We start from the raw sequence: 8,699 nt of genomic DNA on the forward strand, positions 1-8,699 counted from the left end.
CCTCTTTTAGCTATTTCTAAGCCATATTGGTCAGCCCTTTCATTGTACACAGATCATACTAAATCTGTCTGCTTGTTTTTCTATTGCAGGAATCCTCCCTAAAATTGTAAGGAGTGAAAATTATGGTCTGCATCAGGAGAAATATTTTATTTTGTAAAATCTGTTGGAGAAAGCTTAATGGACCTTAGATATTGTCTTTTACAACCTAGTGAAAACCTCTATTCCTGAACAGTGAACCCTACAAAGAATCTAAGATGCCCTCTGTCCTGAGGTTTTCCTCGCAGGGTTTTCACAGCTCTGGCTATGAAGAAAATTTATTATGGCAGTTGGAAATTTGTATTCCTTTTCTGGCATGTTCAGAACATGTTTTTTTAACTTGTAAATAGCTGGATGAAGGTGGGGAAGTTTATGTTTTAGGCCTTTAAAGTGCACAATCAACTCCACATATTCTTAAATCAAAAAAAATTAAAAAACCCATGACAAATTCATTCTGGTTTATGATGCTAGGTTAAGCAAAATGGCCCCTACTCCAACAAGTTAGTTACTTCATATGAGGTTTAGGGAAAAAAATCAGAAAAAAAAATATCTCAAAAATTGAACTTGATATATTCTACAAAGATGTCCTCACACTACAGTATCACCATTATTAGAGCCAATAAACTACTGCTGTAACACTATATGTGCAGGCCACAATGCAGAGATAGCAACAAATAACTCGAAGCCTAACTCAGGCCAGCTTACCCACCAGCAATAAGTAAACCTAAAAGCCCTAGTTAGAAGCAGCATAATTCTCTAAAAGTCGAAAAGCAACGTCCACAAAATTTTACTAAAACATAAATACCTCTAATTTTCCCCCTCAAACAAATAAAGGATCGTATTCAACTACTCCTAATATCAGCCAAATACTCATGAATTTACTTCAAATCTATTGTAGATATAATAGAAATCTAGTGCATGGGAACAATTATCATTCACTCCCTGCAATAATATTGCATGACAACAAATACAAAAAAGGTAATTACTTATACCTTCCCCTTGGGCAGTGCCACTTGCATGTCATATCCCATTTGGAGGAAATTAATTCCATTCCCTTTTGCAGCGCCACTTGCTCCAAGAAAGAAATGAGGAATCTCTTTTGCAATGCCATTTGCTCGAAGAAAGAATTGAGAAATTTTATGGAACTTCATTGACATTTTTAATTTATAAGGATGGTCCAGATTATGGACCTCAAATGAAGGCATCCATTACTTTCTCCAATGTTACATTTCATAGTCCCCATACGGCCTAGATTCCTGAGGAAGCAGAGAAAAAAACTGCCTATGTGGCTTTGCTTTTCTTAACAAATGGTTAGAGTTTGTCAATTGGTAGTTTCAAATGTTTTATATTTCATCTTCTAGATGTTGGTTTTTTGCATTTTCGTTTTCAATCTCATCGTTAAAGTTTGCTAACAGTCTCTAATGAAAGACATTCAAATTTGCTTGAGGAAGTGAACGAAGAAAAACTCGTACCATCACTTGGAAGGTTGCCCTTTACAAGCAAACAAAAAGAAGTGACAACACAATTACCACAAATTGGAAATATTGATTTAATTTCACGCAAGGGCAAGTTTGAGAATGAAAAAACAAAAAACAAGAAACTGCAAGTATACTGGGAAAGAGGCAATGGACTAAAGTCTTGCAACAACCAACATTCAATCTAGGTATCTGCATTGAAAAAAATATTCTAGAGTTTAACTTCAATACATATAATTATTTTTTTTCCAATTTTATGTATATAAAAATAAAAAACTAAAGATTTAGTATTTTATTTTTATCTTTTTAAATTCAGAGGTTGCATACTTTTCCATGGCCATGGAGTTCTATGACATTATTTATATGCTCTATGGGTATGCAAACTATCATAGATGTCAATTGCAGGCGCTTGTCACGATAAGTGGTCTTTGTCTGTCATCTTACTCGCATATAAGTGAAGGACCTACCCATTTGTGTATGTTTAAGGCATCAATTAAATTTGATTGTCAAATGTATGAAAGTCCAGAATTTTTTAGTAGATAGTCAATAGCTCGAGACGTTGCATTAGCCCTCAATTTTTGTGAAAGAGAATCTTAATTGGTAAAAAAATTATACAACTTTTCATTTTACCTAAGATTCGGAAAATGGTGAGAGGGGTTATACTTGGAACTTTCCACCATCTCAGGTAAAAAAAATTAAAATTAAGCTATCTAAACTGTTACCGTTTTCATCTTGTTTTATCCTCCTCTATTCCTAAAGAATTAACGTCATGCAACTATAGTTGCACTGTTCTTTGTGTCTTTTTTTTTGGGCAGCTTTGCCTTCAAAATTAATTGTACTCTAGTAAAGAAATATTTTCGTGATAGAATTTTATCTCCAAAAGAATTTTGGATATAGGCAATTTATCTTATTAAAAGAAACATTATTAGAAAAGAGAAAATGTGATTTATCTTATTAAAAGAAACATTATTAGAAAAGAAAAAATGATCTTCCATCAAAAATACAAAACTAAACAATGCAAATTATCTCTCAAAATGAATAGAGGGTTGTCAAAGTAGCAACATCTTGAACTACCCGCATTCTATTAAAAAATCTTTAACTTTCATACATTTAACCATCAAACTTAATTGATGCCTTGAACATACGCAAATGGGCAGATCCTTCTTATATGTGAACATAACAAACTAAGACCACCTATCATAGCAAGCGCCTACAGCTTGTTGAAGATTTATAGCTGTGATAGAGATCTAAGATAATATCTAACTCCTCCTCTCCACCGTGGAGTCTCTTCACTTCCCTGTCGGTGACTCTTCCTCTCCACCATGGAGTCTCTTCACTTCTTTGCCGATGACTCTTCATGTCTGTGGTTGACGGTATAGTTGTGGTTGTCGATGACTCTTCATGTCCATATGGTTGTCGATGAAGATGTAACTGTTGGTGTCTTTTCTTCTTCCTTTGTGGTGTCTCTTCACTTGCAATTCCGCTCTTCTTCTTGGACAGATGGATAGATATATATTGTTGGCTTCTCTCGTTTGTCTGTAGCAAGTTGAGAATATTGTGTATGTAGTCTGTCAGTTCATTATATGTTTTCTCTATTCAATGATTGCAGACTTATGAAGGTTTATAGAATGTATACGAGATGTATCTTTTGACTTCATTGTCATGATTGATTTGTCGACAATCAATCTTATCTTATTGTGATTGATAGTAATCTGAAACTATCAACAGTTGTATTCATTTTCCAAGATATAATAAAGTTCATTTTTGAGTGGGCTGGGTTTTTCACCCTCAAGTGGAGGGTTTTCCCAGGATAAATTCTGTGTATTTTGTTTCAAATTTCTGTGTTGCTAAAACATTAACAACATCTCCAAAAGAAAAACTATTAGAAAAGAAAAAATGATGTTCCATCAAAAATACATAAAATAAAAAATTGTATAAAAAACTAAAGAATGCAAATTATCTCTCAAAATGAATCGAGAATTGTCAAAGTAGCAACATCTTGAACTACCCACATTCTATTAAAAAATCTTTAACTTTCATACATTTAACCATCAAACTTAATTGATGCCTTGAACATACGCAAATGGGCAGGTCCTTCTTATATGTGAACATAACAAACTAAGACCACCTATCATAGCAAGCGCCTGCAGTTGACATCTATAATAGCCTTTATACCCAAAAAACATATAGATAATGTCATAGAACTCCATGGTCATAGACATAGTATGCAACCTCTAGATTTAGAAAGATAAAAATAAAATACAAAATATTCAATGTTTTACTCATATATTAAATTTGAAAAAAACTAATAAATTTGTAATGAAGATAAACTCAAAAAAAAAATTCAATGCATGTACTTTGATTGAATATTTGTTGTTACAAACCTTCAAACCACAGTCTCTTTCCCAACATACTTACAATTTCTTGTTCTTTGTTTTTATCATTCTCAAAATTGCCCTTGCCCGAAACTAAACCAATATTTTCATCTTGTGGTACTTGGGTTGTCTCTTCTTTCTATCCACCTATGAAGGGCAACCTTCCATGTGATAGTACCAATTCTTCTCCCTTTGCTTCCTTAAGCAAATTTGAATGTCTTTCACTAAAGACTCTTAGCAGAATTTAATAGTGAGATTAAAAACAAAAATGCAAGACACCAACATTCAGAAGAAGAAATGTAAAACATTTGAAACCACCTATTGAAAAACTTGAACCATTTGTTAAGAAACACTAAGCCACATAGGCAATTGTATTCTTCGCTTCTTTAGGAGTCCACGTCATATGGGTACTGTGAAATGTCATATTGGAGAAAATAATGAATGTATTCATTTGAAATCCATAATATGGACCATCCTTATAGATTAAATAACATCAATGAAGTTCCATGTAATTTCTTAATTGTTTTTTTTGAGCTTCTTCTTTGGTATCATGATGCAAGTTTGTAGAATCTACAATCCTCAAGTTTTCTTGACTCCAAACCAACTTTTAATCTCCTCCAAGCGACTAGATCTTGGCAATTGGAAAAGGTTGTGAACTGAAATTTCTATCAAGTCGTAGCATCTATAGTGAAGGCAATAACAAATACTAAATCTACACTCAAACCACAACATATGTAGCTAAGGCAATAACAAACACTAAATCTACACTCAAGCCACAACATCTGCAATAAGGGCAATAACAAGATTTGGCCATATCTAACTAGTTTGCCCATGATAATAAGCATTTTCTTAAATAAATTGAAATCTAATCATTACAAGATTCACAATTGTCTAACCAATTTACAACTAAAAAGAAGAAAAAGGGTTGTAAGGGCAAAAAATTCTAAAAATAAAAGGATACATCTTTGAGGGCCAAGGCCACCATAAGAATTCAGAGTGTCAAAATCTCTAGCTGCAAAGCAACTTTTACATTCGAAATCAGTTTCTTCTATCCTTTTTTCTTCTTGGGGGGATCGAGCCCACGCCCATCACTCAACTGCAGCAACGATGTGGTGCGAGTTATCGTAGATCTTAGTTTAGGTGTGGCACCATAGGAATTGCCTCCCCAGTCGCACTAGCATTTGCCTCATCCATTGTTGCATTATTCTCCATAAGATCATTTTGTTTGGGCTCAAAATTCATCGCATCCACCTCTGCACCGGCCATTCTTTCTCCCAGTGAACTCTTGTTGCTTTCCGCCAATGGAAAATAATAAAATTGGGGAACAAAAGACATAGTGTAGGATCACTAAAAATTTTGCCTTATTAAAAATATGGTAATGTAAAATCTTTATAAGATACATAATTGCTGTTAAACAAAACTCTGCATAAAATTAAAAACCAACTCAAAAGAAAGTAGAGGCAAAAATACTTAGAATTTTACTAGAGCATGGCCTAACTAAAATTCTTGCATAGTGTTAACTTAATTTTGCATGTCTTTAATGCCATAATGCAGACTAGGGCAATATCACTAACATTTAGTTTTGGTGATATGATCCTTTGGGATAGATTTAATTTTAGACCAAAAATGAACATGACTTTAAGTAGTAGATCAACAATTTATTGAGAAAACCAAACATATTATGCCATGGAAACTAATAGCAGTAGGACAAGCTTAAAATCTGATATAATATTTACAGGTTAGGTGCAAACAACTGTAGAAGCAAAGTGAACCAAATGGAGAAGCTGCAACAGTCAAATTTCACACCAATGCATCATCAAGTAGGAAGAATGGGTTGCACCTAACCAAAATTTCATTATCAAAAACCAACACATATTATTGGCCATATACAACTTATTTACTATTAAAAGCCATTACATAAAATCTAAAGCCGATTCCTTAATGGCCACATTTCAGAGGAAAGAGCAACCTCTAGATATTTCAGACGTACTCTAGGTGCCAAAGTTGTCACACCACAGCTTTCTTGATTCAGATATTCATAATGATTATGGTGATAACATAATTCCTTTGTATTCAACACCCAGTGTTGTCACACCATATGATGTTCTTGGTTCAGGCAATCATTTAAGCTAAATATGTCCATGCTCTGTAACATATCATAAATTTGAATCATGAACTTAAGGAGAAACCACCAGATTTCTTCTTTTCTGCAAATAAATGGGCAATTCAAAGTAAGTGTATAATTGGATCTTACATGTAAAAGGACCCTGGGTTTCTCACTCTCATACAGTTTGTTCTTGGTTGAGCAATAAATTTTTAGTTACTCATTTCAGATTTGCAGTTTCCTGATATTGTTGATTTACGCTTCTAATTTTGGAAAGGCTCCAGGAGTCACTCTTTCTGCAAAATCTAAGCCATATTGGTCAGTCCTTTTATAGTACAGATTGTACTAAACTTGTCGGCTTGTTTTTCTTTTGCAGGATTCCTCCCTAAAATCAGAAGAAGTGAAATTTATGGTCTGCATCAGAGGTGAAATATTTTCTTTCGTAAAATCTGTTGGAGAAAACTTAATAAGCCTTAGATATTGTCTTTTACAACCTAGGGAACACCAATATTCCTGAACCCTACAAAGAATCTAAGATGCCCTCTGTCCTGAGATTTTCCTGGCAGGGTTTTGGCAGCTCTGGCTATGAAGGAAATTTATTATGGCAGTTGGACATTCGTATTCGCTTTCTGACATGTTCAGAACGTATTTTTTTAACTTGTAAATAGCTGGATGAAGGTAGGGAAGTTTATGTTTTAGGCCTTTAAAGTGCACAATCGACTCCACATATTCTTCAAACAAAAAAATTTAAAAACCCATGACAAATTCATTCTGGTTTATGAGGCTTGGTAAATCAAAATGGTCCCTACTCCAATGAGTTAGTTACTATGAGATTTAAGAAAAAAAATAGAAAAAAAAATATCTCAAAAAAGAGCTTGATATATACTACAAAGATATCCTCATACTAAAACGGTACCATTATTAAAGCCAATAAATTACTGCTCTTACACTATATGTGCAGGCCACAATGCAGATATAGCATAAATCACTCAAAGCCTAACTCAGGCCAGCTTACCCACCAGCAATAAGCAACTCTAAAAGCCCTAGTTAGAAGCAGCATAATTCTCTGAACCTCGAAATGCAACGTCCACACAAATTTACTAAAAACATAAATACCTATTAATTTTCCCCTCGTACAAATAAAGGATTATATTCAACTACTCCTAATGTTAGCCAGATTTGCGCCAAAACAAAGAAAATGTGTACATTTTAGCATGAACTTTCAGATGCTGAAAGTCGATGGATTTTATGAAACCCTGGTTATGGAGACTGAACCCAAAAAAAAAGCTACCTTGAAGTACAAGCTTGCGAAATGTATGAATCTCCCAAGCGCCCCCAATGGCAGAGCAGAAACGATCCGCAATAACAAAAATAACCTCGCAATAGAAAACCCTCCTGTCCCGACAGATTACATAAATATACTTTTATTCTTATAACTTTTGTATAACTTTAGAAAATGTTGGAGTGCGTCCACACATTTTGTTCGTTTACTACATCCATCGACCATCAATTTTCATGGTACCTATTTCATTACGTCTGTAGCTGAAATATGACGGGCCGACAGTTTATTTTGAATCTCACACAAAACCTATGGCAAAAATAGCACACATTTGGAAGGCTGTGAAATAAGGGTCATTAAAAATCTTTTATTCATTTATTTATAGAGAATTTGTTTTGAGAGCAATCTCTTACAAATGGTCAATGATATAAGTATCTTGGCTTTGATTTCCACAATAAATTCAATTGGAAAACATGTAGAACAAAAAAGATTCAATGGGGTGGAAAGTCTTATACTCATTGCAAAATAGATGTAGAAGATTTGAACTATGAGATTCGAAAACTTAAAAAACTCTTTTTGGGCTTATATGGATGTGAGGTATGGAGTAGCAGCACTTCAGCAAGGAAATGGAGATAGATAAAGAGATTACAGAAACATTTAATCACAAATAGCCTCAAGATTAAATCATCTATCCTATATGATATTGTCCTAACGAAAGTGGAGGTTTTTCCTATTGAGATGTTGACTATGTCTCGGTTGCTAAGTTATCTAAGAAGATTAGAAAACATGGAGATACATTGCTAGCCAAAAATGATAGAAGGAGAGAAACTAGATAGAAGGAAGAGCACATGGATAAAACAAAACATTAAATGGATAAATAAGTGGGATATTAACATAGCCCAAATAACAATGAAGAAATAAAAAATAATGTGCAAAACAAATTCAAAGAAAACATGTGGACAAGTCAACTAGGGAGGAAAAATGAATGTTCTATCAAACATTTCAATCCCACACATGACCATACATAGAAAAACTACATGGGAATGGAAATAAAATGGAAAGAAAAAATCGTAATTGCTTAGATAAGAACCAGCTCACATCAATTTAGATGTGAAACCGAAAGATGAATGATACCCAAAGAGGAGTGGGAAGATAGAAGATGTAGATATTGCACTCAAGGGGTGGTGGAGACCGAATGGCACTGCATCATGAAGTGTCTAGCCTACAAAGATATTTGGATCAACTATACTGAGACACTAATTGTAAACACCTAGAGAAACCTATTTGACGAAGAAAAGATAACAAGAGTTGCAGATTTCCTAATCAAGATACACTATAGAAGATCCAAGATGCAAAAGGAAAAGGAGGTTTAGCAATCACAGTGTTTTTTTTTTGGGCTTTGTGTGCTTTCTTTGTTGGCTATCTTTGGA

The 8,699-nt window shown here is 34.0% G+C and overlaps 1 protein-coding gene across 1 annotated transcript in view; it reads right to left on the reverse strand.

The window, feature by feature from the left end:
* LOC131060994 (RNA-binding protein Y14A) overlaps positions 1-7,533 on the reverse strand; it is a 47,981-nt gene extending 40,448 nt beyond the window's left edge. The window contains exon 1 of the mRNA XM_057994492.2: positions 7,282-7,533. The gene's annotated coding sequence lies outside the window, so the exon portion shown is untranslated. The remainder of the gene's footprint in view (positions 1-7,281) is intronic.
* Between the last annotated feature and the right edge of the window lie 1,166 nt (positions 7,534-8,699).

This window comes from Cryptomeria japonica, chromosome 9 (assembly GCF_030272615.1).
Source record: "Cryptomeria japonica chromosome 9, Sugi_1.0, whole genome shotgun sequence".
Taxonomy (NCBI): domain Eukaryota; kingdom Viridiplantae; phylum Streptophyta; class Pinopsida; order Cupressales; family Cupressaceae; genus Cryptomeria; species Cryptomeria japonica.